Genomic DNA, 18,243 nt, shown 5'->3' on the forward strand with positions numbered 1-18,243 from the left:
ATGTCTAGACTATCTTACTCGGGGAATGTGTACAGAAACCCACCGCAGGCAATTTCAGGAGTTTCCAGTGTATACGTGTATTCATATGTGTGTATAAACAACATTGTACAGTAGACGATACTTGATGCAAAAGATGTAGTCCTGCAAAGTCACTTATTAAGTAACTTTTGACAACCGGAATCCCTCTAAGTGCGTGAGAGACAGTGGTTATTTGAAGGTAGCCTTCGCCGAAATGAGCATTTGGTAAAGTTATCAGTTTGCCTGTTGCCAGGCCATCCTTTCATATAAGGAGTTTGCTTAAAGTGGGCTGCACCCACGGATGAATAACGTTTAAAATATTGATTCTGTTCTGTATTCAAATGAAGAGATTACGCATGCTTGTCAAGAAATAAAGAAGAAAGAAATCTGTGGGAGATCTCTGCATTTTACATGGTATACAGACATTATTTCTGCTTCACTGGTGCTTATTTAAATTCCATGGTGAACTCAGCCACGTCTCAACACTCGCCACACGCATGCATCACACCTTAAGCTGACTTCACGACAGCGATGTCTTAAAAATGTCTTTTAAGGACTAACAAAGTACGCTTGAAAAGCAAGAATTCAACAAAGAACTCTACATACGCCCAATGTACAACAGGAACACATTTCTCTGGAAAGCCACATGCTCCATGCTGCGGGCATCTGCCTCGGTTCACTTACGCGACCAGGAGGGGAGTGGTTACCAAACTACGACGTGGCTTTAATCTGCTCATTTGCTTATGAGAGGTTGTCTAAAACGTCAGATCGAATTCATGCAATTCACCCACAACCACAGAGCCCGAACATGGAATCCCCGGGGCTGAGACCCAGAGCTTGACATTCAGAACCCTCATTCCTAATTCCGGATGGAGGAGGGAGCAGAGAAAGCTCCAGAGTGAAAATGTTCATTAACACCCAGGGACCAAAAAGGAAAGAGCCAACAGCTGATGAACTGCAGGTGAAGACGCTGGCGCTTTACTATTTCCATGGTGTGACTGAATCACATCTCTTATTTTAAGGGACTCGGAAGTATCATCAGCAATTTCATGTGACAGGATTTACTCTGCTGGAGAGAGGGGGAAGAAAGTACCATTCAAATAAATTTCTTCACGTTCATATTTGGATTCAGTGAAATAAATAAATCATCAATGAATTTCATCTTCTACTAGAACTTTAGGGCACAGTGCTCATAGCCCAAGACATCCTCATAAAATGATAATTTTACATGTGCTCATGCTCATCAAATGTAGCAAGGTGATCCACATTCAAATGGGTAAAGAGATTTGAAGCATGAGATGGGCCAGGAGGGGACAAATCACGATTAATGAGGACACGTTGAACTGAGGCCAAAAGAGTCCATGTAGGGGCTCAGCTGTCAGTGTCAAGAACCCTCACTGATTGCTGCAATGCCAAGGCTCGGTGCGCATTTTCAATATTTAACAAATTCTGAAACATTACACGTTGGGGGTCCATAGTGAGGACAGGATAAAAATGAATTAAGGGGCTTCCCTGGTGGCGCGGTGGTTGAGAGTCCGCCTGCCGATGCAGGGGACACGGGTTCGTGCCGCGGTCCGGGAAGATCCCACACGCCGCAGAGCGGCTGGGCCCGTGAGCCATGACTGCTGAACCTGCGCGTCCGGAGCCTGTGCTCCTCAACGGGAGAGGCCACAACAGTGAGAGGCCCACGTACCGCAAAAAAAAAAAAAAAAGAATTAAGATTTCCTTGAAACCCGACACTGAGTAACAGATTTCTCTACTAATGCTATTTCATCTTTTTGGTGACTCAATTTCCAAATTCACACCTCAATTTTATTTTTTTTAAAAACAAATTGATTTTCAAGTTGTTTCCTTTAATCTCCTGAAATAGCCAACCAATGAACACCAATGAGAAAAAGCTTTGTATGATTTGCCTCTGTCCCTGGAATGAAATGCATGTTCTGGGATATAAAGACCCCTCCCTTCTGAGCTCAGAAGCCTGGGGGCAGGGAGAGAACCCACCAGGGAACCGTGATCAACTGTACAGGGACTGTGGTCAACCTTGGCCATCTGCACCACATTCTAACCATATGCATTTTAACCTACCACTGGGTTTTGTATTTTAAAAAAAACTAAAAAGGAAAAAGGAAAAAAGAACACTAAGCAACATTTAAAAACAAAACGTCTTGCTTTTCTTTGAATCCTATAAGAAGTTAAATTTGTATAAGAAATGTGTTAAAATATGTTTCCGTTTATTGCTTTAACTTTAGTTAAAGGTGCACTAGTATTAACACATGGGGACCCAGAAGTGAGCTCCTAAGGCCAGGTGCACGTCTAGAGTGTAACACTGCTCCAGAATGTGCCCAAACACAAATGAGGCAAATTGGAAACAGGGAGCTCTGCAACGTGACAGCGCAGTGGAATTAAAGTAATGGCCTATTTACTTCTCCAAGGATTCGGTAATACGAGGAAAAAAAAGAAATATTTACGAAAAACACAGAACTGAAAATCTGTGTGTAACCTTAGAGATCACCAAACAGAACTAGAGACTTTTTAAAATTCTGTACTCTTCCCACTTGGAACTTGGCGTTTAAGAACAAGATGCTTGCCTTCCGATGGATGGCAGCTGGCTACCTCATCACCCAGGGTCCACCTTACTAAGCAAATACATCTAGAAGACCACGGTAACACAGTGTCATGATACCTGGTCTCGGAAGAAACTGAGATGGTCGTCTGTGGTATATACGGAACGTGTATATCACGATGGCTCCTTTTAATAGCAGGTATTCACCTTAGCAGGTATGCTAAGATCACTGAAATTACACTGGAGAAGCAAAAGGTGCTCTCCAAGTTCGAGATGATTATGGCATATTGCTGTTTAAAAGTATAACTGATACAGTGATCAGATGACGTTTAGGGAATAAAGGAGAAACGACGCCTGGCCAAAGCCACGCCCCAGTCAGCCTAGACACGTGACCTGCTTTATGAGGGCTTGGCATTGGCGTTAACATCACTAGTCAGAATCTGTTCCCTGACAGAGCCGAGGTGGCACCACGAGAGCCTGGAGGGGTGAAGTGCACTCTGGACACGGGTAGCTGGTGTGGCCGGGAATGGACCTCGCTGGGTAAGGCCACTCCTCAAGTAGGACCATGATGTCTGACCAGTGCGTGGTACGAACAGGACAACACTCAATCTGTCCCTGAGCGAAGCTCAGATTGATACAGAAAGCATAAACCTGACTGGGGCAGTGTAGCATTGTGGCAGCTGGCAGTATTGGATTGGAATCTAGGCACCATCACTTCCTAGCTGTGTGACCTTGGAGAAGTTACTTAACTTTTTTGTTCTTCCTCTGTGCAAAGAGTATATAGTTTTTGTTTTTGTTTTGTTTTTGCCGTACGCGGGCCTCTCACCGCTGTGGCCTCTCCCGTTGCGGAGCACAGGCTCCGGACGCGCAGGCTCAGCGGCCATGGCTCACGGGTCTAGCCGCTCCACGGCATGTGGGATCTTCCCGGACCGGGGCACGAACCCGTGTCCCCTGCATCGGGAGGCGGACTCCCAACCACTACGTCACCAGGGAAGCCCTTGAAAAGAGTATATAGGAGCATCTATTTCACGGTTGTCTTGTGAGGACAACAGGAGATACTGCGCAGTTCACCAGGTACGTGGCATTCTGCAGAAACAGGACCAAGGAGGGCCATCATTATCGTCAAATGGGGTTTGTGGAAGGAAAAGAGTGGAAGAACGAGGGCTCCTTGTTTTTCACCTTTTGCCCTTGTCCCCATCCCTCCTCCATGTCTGTGAATCCCCAGGTGGGAACAGAAGGCAAACCAATTAATACCTCTGTCGGATACCCCACAGCAAGTGCTGCGGCGAGACCGCAGGCCTCCTTGATGCCCCGCCCACACTGACCACAGGCTTTGTGTGCCCCAGGGCAGACGGCTCAAGGAAGGGTCACCAATAGTCTGGATGCCAGCAAAGTGGGTTAGCAGAGCAGACACTGAAATTTGAAAGCAATTTTTAATCCCTTCTTGACCTAATTCTGGTCAAAGGTATGATTCCTCAGCCGGCGTCAACTGCCTGCTTGACGAGGGGTTGACTTCGCCACGTCAGAGAGGCAGCCAGCATCACCAGCAGGGGTTAAGCAAAGCCCCTTACCTTCGACCTCACCCGGAAGAGATCTGCTCCGCAGCAGATTAGACTTGGATGATGAGAAATCCCCCATGGGCCCCATCACCCAGACTCACAAAATGAAGGTCAGGTAAATGAGGTGCAGGTGTTTATTTCTCAGCACACCCACCTAAAGGAAAGGGGGCGGTAACGGGCTTGGGGGAGGGGAAAGCCTCTGGGTGTGCAGAGCCCTGCACACGAGGGGTCCTGAGCGGGGAGGGGAGAGTCAAAAGCAAATGCCCACTCTTCACCGTTTCTCACATACCATTGCCTCGGCTGCGTGGTGTGTTTAAGAAAACCTACCACCACTTTTGCTCTCTTTACAAATAAAACCATTCCATTTCCTACAGATAAATGAGATTCACAATGATGTGTTATAGAAAACCAGGAATTTCAACTCATCTGCGTGATGTTCAGTTTTTCGGAACCAAATTGTGTTCCAAGGCAATAACATCATCCCTGGTTGCTCACCATGGAAGGGAAAGAAACTAGGGATGGGGAGAATGCCCAGTACTCGAGAAACACAGCTCTGATTCCCACCAGAAGGAAACACGGCTTTGTTGCCAGGACAATGGAAGAGCCACGGGCAAGGGACTTTACACAGAAGGAGACTCTTATGCGCAGAAAGTCAGTCCTGAAAGCGGGCAGTAAAGGCTTGAGCAGAATACGACAAAAGGAGGGATTCAGAAGGCTTCTCACTAGCCTCTGACGCAAAAGATGAGGTCTGGCTGGAGCCCCTTTGAGTGCTATATCTTGTTCTTGAAAGAGAAAAGAAAAATGCCCTGATGTATCTGATCTCGCCCCTACAGGCTTAGGTCAACCCGAGTTCCCTCCCCTCCGCAGGGGCTGAGCATGGCTGATCTGTACCCACAGCTTCTGAACTGAAGGGTGAAACCTGCCATCACAGACACAGGCTCACCTCACTCGCTGCAGAACATGAAAGGACGGTAGGAAAATCATCTCCAACATGACCTCTACTGTGGTTGTGTATCCTGAGAGTCGAGCAGATGTCTAGGAGCAGCCTCCCAAGGAAGGATGCTCTAACATGCAGGTAATCAGAGCCTCACCCACAGCACCAGTGAGTCTGTCGACAGCTCTCTTTCTCTGGGCTTGGGTTTTGGAGAGAAAGACACTTCGGAAGATACAAGCTAATTTCACTGATGGATAGATAAGCTGGTTCATTTAAATGAATAGATTATTGGGGGAACTTGTGTGCAAACATCGCCAAGACGCAGGGATAATGCCCAGACAGAATGGAGGCATCCTGAAAAAAGAGAATGTCTCGATGAACTTTTCCGTAAGTACACAACTGTGCAACCACCTGGTTCAAGATACACAGAAGGCAGTGTGACCCTGTATGACGCGTGTGCTCAAAGATAACCATCCTTCTGACATTTACCACCATCGGGAAATTTTTTACCCTCCTGGACTTTATTTAAATGGAATCATATGACATTGACAGTTGTGTCTGGCTTCTGCCGTCCAAGGTCTGTGAAGGTCACTCATGTTACCATATGCATCAGCAATAACTTCCTTGCTGTGTAGTATTCCACTGTATGAATAACCCCCCCAATTTTTATCCACTCTACTGTTGACAGAAATTTGCATTATTTCCAGTTTGGAAGTCAGATGTACAAAACTAATGAACGTTCTTGTACATCTCTGACTATATTCTTGTCTTCTTTAACGTGGAAATTGAGACCTCAAAATTTACTAAGCTGTAGGACTGCAAAGCCAGCAATTCTCTGCACAACACCTGCCCACATCCAAGAAGGAGGCAAACAAAGACACTCGGATATTTTCTTAATCATCTCTCTTGTACTTTCTTGTATTTTTATTCTTAGGTGCTTCTGCTTTCGGGAAATTCCACTTTAAAAGTAGCTATTTTTTTTTTTTGCCTTTGCCAGTCCATCTTTTCCAGCAAAAATCTGAAGCAAAAGGTAAGCACCCAATTTTTACCAAATTGATTCCTAAAATGAATCTACTTTCATACCAACTTTTAACTCCTCTTCCGAAAGAACTAAACATGATCTATTCTACACCTTAAAACTACGCACACTTCCATCCATAAAAAATAATGCCATGGGGATCTGGGAGCAGGAAGATGGCTGAATTCCCTGTGTCCCCAGCCAGCCCCCATCACAGCGTTTGCTTTAAAGGTTAGAGCATGATGTCGCATCAACTTCACCCACGTGGAACACCTCTCCACAGCCTAAGGTAAGGTGCGACAATGTCTCACCATAATTTACCTTCGTGAAGTTGAAGACTTGCCATTAAGTAATACGACAGACAAATAGTTTTTTACTTCAAACAAGAGGAGGGAGGGGCTTCCTTGGTGGCGCAGTGGTTGAGAGTCCGCCTGCCGATGCAGGGGACACGGGTTCGTGCCCCGGTCCGGGAGGATCCCACATGCCGCGGAGCGGCTAAGCCCGTGAGCCATGGCCGCTGAGCCTGTGCGTCCGGAGCCTGTGCTCCGCAACGGGAGAGGCCACAGCGGTGAGAGGCCCGCGTACCGCAAAAAAAAAAAAAAGAGGGGGGATACCAAAAATTTTAATAGACTCGTGTCTACTAGATCCATGAACAACTAAAAGTAGTCTTGATGATACGAAAAAGGACAATTAAACCCTCCTCTTCATATTAAGTGGGTTTTCTAACCTGCCAATTACAGCTTTCCATTTTCTTCCCAGAATTATACATCATGTGGATCACAAACCCCACTGTCCCTGGAGCTTGCCAGCTTCACGCTGCCACCTGTGGCTCAGCTCTGTTCCCGGCATGCATTTATGCATTTATGTTTATCTGTTTTCACTCATGGTCCCTAAAAATTTAGTTTTCCATTACCACCAGCACAATTTCAGGATGCCCTGGCAGCTTCATTTACAGTGACACGTTTAAGAGATGGAAGACAGATTCCGATGTTATGCATTAGCAATAAAGCAAGATTTACAGAAAGTTGCCCAGACCACTGGGAGAGATTATTGAACCCCCAGTGGCAACAGCTCATCCCCGGAGGATTACGTTGCAGGCATCCATGGCAACGATCCCTCTCACCTGGCATTGAATGTCCCCAAGTCCTACACATCCCCAATATCGTTTCCCTTCCAGGCAGAACAGGGGTTACAGGTTTCCCAGCTGCTCACACATCACCTGGCAAATCTCTCCAGCCAGCCCCACCAGCGCCACTACCAGCCAGAGAAGTAAACAGGCTGAAAATGAGCCTTGACGAATCTAGGTTAAGAAAGGATAATAAAGAGCACGGTGAGAGAGTTTGGATCCACAGGTTCTGGAATCCCTTCCTGGGCATATCTGGAGGCCAAGGATTGTAGAGTTGTATCCCAAAGGATGAGAGAAAAGGAGATCTCAGGATGCTTTTCTTGTGTAATGTCTGGAAACATCACCCCAAGCATACATGTACAGACAAATAAAGAATTTCGTATAAAGTGAGTTATAAAGCACTGACACTATATAAAGCACGGAGCTAGGCTCAATTCAACTCAGTGAGCAAGGACCCAGCAATGGCTGAGTCCCAGGCACAGGGCTGGTGCGTCAGGGATGAGCAGGCGGGGTGTGTGCACCAGCAACTGTGTCTGAAGACGTGCTTGAGTGAAAGGACGTCACCAACTGTCCTCCCAATTCATTCCCCAGAACCTGGCACTGCCCTCCGGTCTACCATTTCTCTGACCTTTCTTGGGAAATATTAAGTCTAATGAACGTGGCTACTTTCAGGCATGTTCAAAGAGAATGAACTTCAAGCCCCAAGCCTGAGACAATTTAGGGAGCCAGGTGACCCGCAGCTAGCTGGCTGTCTCATCGCAGGCAGGGCACCAGGTCCTGCCAGGAATTAGCAAAGCCCCCGGGGGCCAGGTGCTTTGAGCTCAGAGGACCTACTCATAGGTGGATTTGGGGGGCAGCGGGTGTAGCTCCTTGTGCCTCCCCAAGCGAGCTCCACTCTGGCCTGAAACTAACGCAGCAAGCGCTCTGGCCTGGCAGGTGGGTGGTGAGCGTCAGTGGTGGGGGAGGGTCTCGGTTAGGAGCAGCGGTGGCACCGGCTCTGGAGTGTTCCTAAAGGTCAGCGGGCAACGGACGCCGCAGGCAGCCCCACTTGGGTCCCCAGGCCAGTCGCAACGACCCTGCCGGTCAGTCTCCACTTAAGGGGGGCTGACCCCGGGTTGGGCCCAAGGCAACGCGCCCCTGACCCTGGCCTTCACTGGGCAGCAATCCGCAGGTGAGGAGGCAGGCGCCTACCCCCCGCGCTCCTGGATTTCAAAGCCCCGCTGGGCTGGGTCGGCCGGCACAGTAGGCGGCCATCGCGCGGGGTCCCCCACCGACCCCTCCCGGTAAAAACCTAGGGGGCCCCACCCTCCAGCTGCTCCGGAGGCGGCTCCAGCTCCAGGGTAGGCTCAACAAGTTCCCGGGCCGCGCAGCGCCGCCTGCAGCCCAGAAACCCCGAGGACGCGCCGCGGTAGAGCCCGGCGCGCAGGCGGCAGCCGCCGGCGGCTCCTTCCACCTCCTCCCCGGGCTCGGGCGTCGGCGGGCGGGGGCTCCTGCACTCCCGCCCTCTCCGCTCCCTCGGGTCTCCCCACCCCACGCACGCGGCCCGGTCCGGCCCCGCGCCGCCCCGGCTCCCGCCCCGCGGGGCCCCGGGCTCCGCCCGCCTCAGTGCCAGCCGGGCGCACAGGCGGCGGGCGCGCGGCTCCGGCGCCCTGTCCTCCGGCCGCCCGGCTCGGCGGAGTAGCTGGGACCCGGGGGCGGCGGCAAGGACTTCCCTCCCGCTGCCTCCCCGTCTCCGCCCCCGCCTCCCGGCCTCTGCTCCGAGATCTCGCCGGAGACAATCGCAGTAAATGAGGACATCGGAGGAGCACGGAGCCTGGTGGCTGTGGCTGCCTCCGCCGCGCCGCGAGCCAGCGAGCGCGCGGGCATCCCCGGAGCCGGCCAAGCCGCTGCCTCCCCGCGCGCGTCGCTGAGCCGGGCCGGAGGGACGCGAGCTGCGGCGCGGGGGCCGGCCGGGCCGGGCGGGCCGGGCCGGCGGCCGTGGAGGGGGCGGGCGGCGGGCGCGCAGCCGGCCAAATCTCCGGAGCCGAGCCTTCCTCCGCGCGAGCCCGGCGAGCCTCGCCGCGGATGCCCTGCCCTGAGTGCTGCGTGCCGCTCCAGGCTTGCCCGGGTCCGCGGTGAGACATGCCCGAGCCCAGCGCTGCACCGACCTCGACTTATCTGTAAGCAGCCGAAGGTAAGCGGAGCCCCGCGCGCCCTCTTCCCGCGCCCCGGCGCCCGCTGCACTTGGCCGCGGGCAGAGCACCGCCGGGACGGGCGCCGACCCCGGCTCGGGAGCTCGCACTCGCCCCCGAACGGGCTTCGCCGGGGACTCGGCGGCTCCCGGGGCCGGGACGCGCCGGTGCAGCCGGGAGCGAACCCGGCGGCGGGCGGCGGGCGGCGGGCTGCGGGCGGGGGCGGGAGGTTACGCAACTGCATCTGGCATGGCCGGGTCGCCGAGGGGCGTCAGGCAACTTTGGCGACGGCCGGGGAGGAGCGGGGCTGCGTGTCTGCGATGTCCGTTCTAGACAAACGCCACAGCCTCGTGAGCGCCCGACAGCCCGAGCCAGGCAGAACTGGGGGGATCAGGGGGCGGCCGTGGCCCCGGCAGATTTCGAGGTTTTTAAGTCTTTTCCAAACTAAAGCGAACTGGCAAGTACGGCTGATTAACTTCGGGGGCAAAAGTCCGAGTGGAGGGGCCCTGGCGCCGGCCGCGATGGAGAGGCGTGGGCAGAGCGAAGGCAGCTGCCCACGTGAAATGCCCGTCTCCTCCCGTGGCGCCAGGGCTCGCTCGGGTTGGCACCTTCCCGGGGCTGCGGGCCGGGGTCGGCGCCCGCGGGCCTTCCAGGGGCTCGGCATCCCGAGTCAGACCGGGACAGGCGTGGGAAACCAACCAAGGCTGCAGACCGGGCTAAGCAGGCTTGCTGGCGAACCAGGGCAGGAGGGAGGAGGGAGCCCGCGGGCCAGCCCGGGGCCGGGCAGCGCCTGGAGCCCGAAGTCAAGAGCAGAGTCTGCGTCTTGCTGGTTCATGCTCAGGGTTCCCGGCCGGCATCTCCGTCGTCAGGATAAAGAGCCTGTCCCCATGACCTCAGCATTCTCCTAGCCCAAAATATGCCACAGGGAGATGGAGCTAGCGATAAGGGGATGCCAGGAGTGGGGGAGGAGAGGCGCATCTGGTGTAAATCGGGGAGGACCGGGTGCGTCTGGCTCATCTACAGAGCGGGGCCCTGAGCCCTCTCCTGCTGCAGGTCTGTGCCGGAGGGCTGGACGCCCGGTCGGGCCGCTGAACCATGAGCGGCAGTGAAGCCGTTGAATTTGACCTTGTCTGCTTCGGCGCGTAAATCCTGCGGAAGCATCCCGAGGTGAAGTGGACAAGAGAGGGAAGGAACTTTGGGCCAGCCCTGCCTTGGCTGGGAACCCACGCGATCATTTCACAGGACTACAGCTCAGACTAGGAGGGTCCAGGCCGGCGCGTTTGGAGGTTTTCCCTTGGATGAGCACTAACCAGGAGGTTCCCTTTCCATTTGCCGGGGGACGGGGGTGGGGGGGGTGGGGGGATGGGGGAGAAATGTCAAGGTTACCGGACTGGGGATTTGATTGAAAACTACCACCCAGATCACCTGACCTGGGCCATTCCTGACAAGTGGTGCACGTATGAAAACGCTTTACCCTCATTAAGCTTATGCTACGGATCCAGCAGAAAGTGTAACCATCATTTCACTCTGCAGAGGCGGAAAGTGCTGGGTTTTACGATTCACATTGTGTGCTATTTATTACATTCATATCCTGTTGAATGTTACTTTTCAAAGAAAAGTTCATATTCATCTTTGCCATTTTTTTTTTGCCAGAATGATTAGCAAATGTGCTGTCAGCTCAAAGGGAAAATGGAAGCCCTGCCATCTGCATGCCTCGCCAGATGTTAATAATTCACTATCTATGTTTACTACTTACATTAGATGGCACTGCTACTCAGGACGGTCTTATTACAGGAGCATTTGGAGGAAAAAATGTCTAGCGCAGCTATCACTAATTGCATGATTTTGCATAAATTACGTTAGCTACAGAGAGTTTGAGCTTTTCTTCACGAAATTCATCATTTCCTTAAAGACAGGACGATTCAGTTTAATTTCTTAGCTAAAGGAGAGGCCTCTACTTAAAGATGGGTACCCTTGAAAAGCAGAGGTTACCTTTAAACTTACTGTAGTTTATTATTGTGATTAAGGCATTAGCTTTTACTTAACTCAGGCCCATTATCCTATTGAGACACACAACCACTGGCGATGACATAGGTTAATCGGGCCAAGGCTGGAAAGCTTTTGAAAGTCTAGGGAAAGTTGGGTTCTCTCTTAGTCTCTTGACTTTGGGGGCTTCTCTGTTCTGCCACATTTGTTTTCCCCACATGTAAGGTATTTCTTTTAGTTCTCCCTCTGTAGAGAAAAATAAAATTAAGTAAATAAGTAAATTAATGAAAAGACTTGGGCGTGAAAAGCACTGGTCTACGGGGAAGATTCCTGCACAAGGAAATAAGAAGTCAGAAAATAAAAATGATTCTCAGAATGAAGAGTTGAATCCAGCAGAGCAGTTGGACAGATGTGTTCACTTAGCTCCACATTTGTATTCTCTTGTCTGCTCTCACCCACGGCTGTCTCATTTAGAGCTACAACAACTGAACTCTTGTATGAGAAGCAGATTACTTATGTGGGGGACAGGCTGCTTCTCCATGATAAAGAAATCACAGCTACACTGCAAAGCGGCAGTCTTAAGGGCCAGCATCAATTTAGGGGGGCAGTGACCGGGTCACCAGGACCAGCCCACCGGACCCCTGAGTAGGTGCACAGCAAGGCTGCTGCTTTAACCAATCAGAAGCTCGGGGAGCCACACCAATTACGCCTGCCTATTTAAGGCCAACCATGGTCATTTAGGGGCTATGGGGTCATGATGATGCCCCAGACAAAACTGGCATTGTTATTTTAAACAGTTCCTTCATCACCAACTCCCTTAGCAACCTCTTCCCCTGAGTCCTTCATTCCCCAGCCAACGAAATGAGCTGACATAATTTATGAAGCAGTTTCTTTTTAGTCTCCTCACATATTTGATTTTAATATTTCATTATGGAGTGACTTCAATACTTTAAAGCAAAATTTAGTATGACTGATATGACATGACAACACTCTTATTACCAGGGTATTTGCATACAAACATTTGGATACGTCTTTAATATTTGGGCTAACCTATAACATAAATGTAGAAAAACCTTATAACTTTTAATCAGTGTGTATTTAAAGTCTATTTTTCTTATATATTAAGGACAGAACACAGAGATTTAGTGCCACATGGTGGGGACCCTGCTGGGATTCGTAGGAAGAGGCTGCTTAGTATTAAACAGTAAGCCGTACAAATTACAAGTTTGAACCTTTGGACCGTGTATGATAATGTATCTCTTTCAGGTCCAGAGACCCTGAAGTGTCTCCAAGCACCCAAGAATCTGACCTCTCAGATTGACAAAAAACATAACTGGGAGACATTTCCGGGTTCCAAATTCAATTCCTGATATAAACTCTTTCAGACACCCCCTCTACCATAGGGGTAGGTGCACAGCAATATCACCATAAGCCACTGTGACATTCAGTATGGGTATGAGTCATACGTACTTGAGACATCGTTCACACCACAGTGAATGAGTTGAGGGGCTCTAAGGTAGACAAAGATATTAATTATCAAGTGACAAATCGCTGATGTAAATAAAAACAAAACACTTTAACCCGACGGCTCTGTGTCTTTCTGCTGAGTGCATATTCCCAGCTCTAGTTGGGAGAGAAAGAAAATTAACTCGACTACAGAAAAGCAGATATTAAGGACAAGAAAGACTTAAAATACTTAGGTTTCTAAATTATAAACGTTTTGGCTAACACCATATTTCCAAGGAATCTGGAAAGAACGGTCTTCAAATATATCATTGCGAATATTGCTTCTGTAGAGTATTGAACTGATTATTCAAAGTATTGTACATCCACAGACAAGGTCTCTTTACCATGTCATCTTGCTATTAGGAACTGGAGCAAAAAAGGAGGAAAGCGACTCACACTGAACCTTCACCCGAGTTACTCTATTATGGCCAAGACACGGGTGAAGAAACTTTTTGAAAAGTCACAACAGCATAGCAAAAGGCTAGTCGAAGTTTGTATCGCAGTTACTATAGAAAATTCCAATTCAATCCTTAATAATCTAGCCTCGGGCATAAAATGAAATAACTACAGCATATGAAAGACATGAGAAGGAGGATTTGGGATGCCAGAAATATTACAAGCAGCCCTGCAAATAAAAGTTACTCTCTCGCCTCACCAAGACTCCAGAGAGAAAAGGGCAGGAAAAGGAGGCTGATGGTCTGGGGGCCTCGTTTCAGCTGCTCAGTTAAGAAATCACCCTGGAGGTTCAGCATCTCCACTGTCAACGATAATGAAACTGACCAATCTTCGTTTGTGTTTCTAGGTCATCCCACCAGTGATGTGGGTCGCTCCATAGTGGTTGTTCCCTAGGAAGTATCCAGTGTTTGTCTATTGCCTATCTCTTTAGTTTTTCTGTGTGTACTTAGTAGTTAGACTCAGAACACCTCATATGATCTGCATTTTGCTCCCTGGAAGCTGCTTGCTTTTGTAGTAAGTGATTTTAGCATCCTTGGAAATGTAATGGAACTATTAAACCTGGACTTGATAATGGGCAAGCACTGGAAAGTAGATTGATACACAGAAGGCTTGGTCCAGAAAGGAAGGCTGGTTTGTGGAAATGTACCCGACAGTAGCAAGAGTGGCCATGGCAATGTGTGAGGCGTTGCAAGATAAGTGAGAGGTCCTCAAGAAGTTCAAGGGCAGGAGGGTGAGAGGAGGTGGGAGGCAGGCTCAGGAGAGGACCAGCGGTGTGCTGTGAAGGTTCCCAGGCAGGAAAGGGTAATGTCCTGGCTGAGACAAGGGTTGAGACTGGCCCCGTACACACAAATTCTGCAGCTTAAGCACAGCTGCCACGTACTCAGAGCAAGAGACTTGTGTGGGAAGGGTTAGAAGTGACACTGGGGGAATTCCCTGGTGGCGCAGTGGTTGAGGGTCCGCCTGCCGATGCAGGGGACACGGGTTCGTGCCCCAGTCCGGGGGATCCCGCATGCCGCGGAGCGGCTGGACCCATGGGCCGTGGCCGCTGGGCCTGCACGTCCGGAGCCTGTGCTCCGTGGTGGGAGAGGCCGTGGCGGTGAGAGGCCCGCGTACCGCAAAAAAAAAAGAAGTGACACTGGGCAAAGGTCTCGGGGTGAAGATCAGAGTGAAGAAGCAATTTGAAGTCAGTTAACACAGGGACAGGCAGGAAAGAAAGGTCCTGTGTTCACTGGCGATGGGTAACCACTGAATGTTTTGAACAATCACATACACTTCCAGAAGATTAAGTCTTGACAGCTAGAGATCGGCTGAGAGGGTGTGACAGGTGAGAATTAACTGGTAGCAAAGGTGACTGGTGACAGTGGGAATGGTATATAAGGGGGTGGCTGGGACAGAGACATCCCCGGCAGCAAATCTTTATGACATGGCAACGTGAAGAAGGCATTTAAAGATGCTACTAACCCAGGCAGACATGGTGGTTGGGGAATCAATGCAAACAGAGAAGCCAGGGAGCCAGCAGATTTGGGGGGAAAGATATGATTACTATTAGAAATTTGAACTTGAGTTTCCAACTAGAAATATTATTTTAAAAGATAAGTTCTTCATCATTTCTGACTTCTTACAATGTCCATGAGATATACTCTCAGAGAAGAAAACTGGATCAAAGGATCCTCAACACAGAGAAATTCTTAAAGGACTAAGAATAGCCTCATCAAATAACAGGTGCTTCATGAATATTTAATGAGGCTATTAACAATAAACCTAGTCAGTGATCTTGCTAGAAATTCACAGACTCCAGATTGGACAAAATTTTTTTTCTTCCATTTCAAGTTGTTTTGAAGTAGGAATTAAAAGGAAGTCTTGTGAGAAGTTGCTAACAATGAAGACAGCTTCTGGAGACGGACAGTCCTTACATCTGGGCCACACAGTGATCAGGAAAGAAAAGAGGATCAAAGGTCTGGGGTTTTCCACCCCCAAACTCAACCTTATAGAGTTTCCTTTGGTAAAAGTTCACATGAGTAGAAGCTGAGTTTTTAAAGAAAGAATGTCGGCTCTCCCTGGTGGCGCAGTGGTTAAGAAGCCACCTGCCAAGGCAGGGGACACAGGTTCGAGCCCTGGTCCAGGAGGATCCCACATGTCGCAGAGCAACTAAGCCTGTGTGCCACAACTACTGAGCCTCCAAGCCACAACTACTGAGCCCGTGCGCAACAACTACTGAACCTGCACTCTGGAGCCCGCGAGCTACAACTACTGAGCCCGTGCACCACAACTGCTGAGCCTGCGCTCTAGAGCCACGAGCCACAACTACTGAGCCCGTGAGCCACAACTACTGAGCCTGCACTCTAGAGCCACAAGCCACAACTCCTGAGCCCACGTGCCACAGCTACTGAGCCTGCACTCTAGAGCTGCGAGCCACAACTACTGAGCCTGTGCTCTAGAGCCACAAGCCACAACTACTGAGCCTGTGAGCCACAACTACTGAGCCCATGCATCACAACTACTGAGCCTGCACTCTAGAGCCACGAGCCACAACTACTGAGCCCATGCACCACAACTACTGAGCCTGCACTCTAGAGCCACGAGCCACAACTACTGAGCCCATGAGCCATAACTACTGAGCCTGTGAGCCACAACCACTGAGCCTATACTCTAGAGCCACAAGCCACAACTACTGAGCCCGTGTGCCACAACTACTGAGCCTGCGCTCTAGAGCCACACGCCACAACTACTGAGCCCGTGAGCCACAATGACTGAGCCCGTGCACCACAACTACTGAGCCTGCGCTCTAGAACCGCAAGCCACAACTACCGAGCCCGCGTGCCACAACGACTGAAGCCCGCATGCCTAGAGTCCGTGCTCTGCAACGAGAAGGCACCACAATGAGAAGCCCATGCACCGCAATGAAGAGTAGCCCCCACTCGCCACAACTAGAGAAAGCCCGCATGCAGCAACGAAGACCCAACACAGCCAAAAATATATAGATAAATAAAATTTAAAGAATAAAGCAAGAAAGAATACGTTTAAGTTTAGTGACCTAGTGTTAGAGTGAAAGAAACAAGGGAGAAGAACAGGACAGATGATGACTCTATTTCACCTCAATCCAAGAGATTAAATGCTCTTTTACCCCAAATGCTGACATTTTGGGGTTGAAAGGAATTTTCACTTTACCAAAATACCGGAGAGTTCACTGGGTCAACCCAAGACCACCAGAAGACGTCTGATCTCTTAGCCTTGACCCCACCTCTCAATATGATGTCATGACATGTCCACTCCCTTGGTTTTTGTGCCAGACCTGTCAACGTAGCTCTTCTGTTCTAATCAATACCAGAGCGGCTCATAAAGACTTGGGGGTTTTTTGTTTGTTTGTTTCTCTTTTCCTTGTTGAAATTGCATGGCACAAACAACTAGACAGCTAGTTCCCATTAGTCATGCACTTAAGACTCGCCTAGCTCGTAGAAGTGTGCCGAGGAATCACTCCCAAGAAAAGTTCATACCACGTGCAAGTGTGGAAAGTTTGAAATTTTAAAAATGTTAAAAAAGATAAGTTGCTCACTTTAAAACCATATTTTTCATTTGACTTCTCAGGCCATTGAAAAACCCCATGATAGCTGATTTTCTCAAGTATTTACTGTCTGTCTGTTTTCAAAGTAGTTGTTAGTTCAGTGGCTTCATAAAAGTATTTTCCATTCTTGTTTGTTTTTGCTATTTCTATTTGTCTCCATGTATACTATTTACTCCCCTCTAAGTATGTCTCTGCTTTATTTATTGTTTCTATCAGGTTTTCTAGTGTGGCAAAAATCCCCAAGGGTTAGGCTAAACGATGGAATTTATCACATGGTTGGCAACACTGGGTCTATGAAGATATCACCTGCTCTTTTTGGGAGGGGAAGCTCAGGGGAGGCAGCGCTTCTCGATGGGGCATGATCAACTGCTGAGTGAGTGGCAGAGAATGGACTGGAATCCAGGGCCCCTGGCTCTCAATTCATTCCTAGTGACCATTTAAATTCTATTTACATCAAAGCATCACCTCAATTCTAACTCTAGATCTAAAGATTATGTGAAAATGACCACTGGCATGCCCTATTTTCAAGTAAAAACCTAGGACAACTATATACTTCTTTTTTTATTTTTTTTACTTATTTATTTTTGGCTGCATTGGGTCTTCATTGCTGCGTGCGGGCTTTCTCTAGTTGCGGCGAGTGGGGGCTACTCTTCATTGTAGTGCACGGGCTTCTCACTGAAGTAGCTTCTCTTGTTGCGGAGCATGGGCTCTAGGCATGCGGGCTTCAGTAGTTGTGGCACACGGGCTCAGCAGTTGTGACTCGCGGGCTCTGGAGCGCAGGCTCAGTAGTTGTGGCGCACGGGCTTAGCTGCTCTGCGGCATGTGGGATCTTCCCGGACCAGGGCTCAAACCCATGTCCCCTGCATTGGCAGGCGGATTCTTAACCACTGCGCCACCAGGGAAGTCCAACTGTATACTTTTTAATCAGCCAAAGTGGAAACCTAACAAGTGGTTCTCAAACCTGTTTCTCTCAAATAACATATCCAGTGTCATCTACACCCATAACGTATTCGTGAGTGCGTTGTCCTTGTCAACAGCACTTCATCACCAGCAGCAGCATCGCCAGGACCACATACTGAGGGCTTCATAGGCACCAGCCTCCTGAGCCCTCATCACAGGATCAGAGCACTGAGAGCATGTCCAGGGGACACTGTCCACACCTGCATCCCCAGTTCTGCCAGTTTCTATCTCGGTGATGTGGACACAGACTCATTTCTCAGTGCTTCAGTTTCTCCACCTTTTAAAATATGGTAACTCCTCCTTCAGAGAGTATTTGGAAAATGCAATGTAAGAACATGGATAAAGTACAAAATGGTACCTAACCCAGGCCAAGCAGGATAGAAA

The 18,243-nt window shown here is 49.7% G+C and overlaps 2 protein-coding genes across 4 annotated transcripts in view; one reads left to right on the top strand and one right to left on the bottom strand.

Annotated features, from left to right (window-relative positions):
* Window positions 1-18,243, bottom strand: part of DOCK1 (dedicator of cytokinesis 1) — a 517,745-nt gene that overhangs the window by 249,642 nt on the left and 249,860 nt on the right. The gene's annotated exons all lie outside the window — the stretch shown is intronic.
* INSYN2A (inhibitory synaptic factor 2A) overlaps window positions 9,261-18,243 on the top strand; it is a 60,502-nt gene continuing 51,519 nt past the window's right edge. For all 3 annotated transcript variants that reach the window (XM_004315487.4, XM_019940257.3, XM_019940255.3), the window contains exon 1: window positions 9,261-9,391. The gene's annotated coding sequence lies outside the window, so the exon portion shown is untranslated. The remainder of the gene's footprint in view (window positions 9,392-18,243) is intronic.

Source organism: Tursiops truncatus, chromosome 16 (genome assembly GCF_011762595.2).
Source record: "Tursiops truncatus isolate mTurTru1 chromosome 16, mTurTru1.mat.Y, whole genome shotgun sequence".
Classification (NCBI taxonomy): Eukaryota; Metazoa; Chordata; class Mammalia; order Artiodactyla; family Delphinidae; genus Tursiops; species Tursiops truncatus.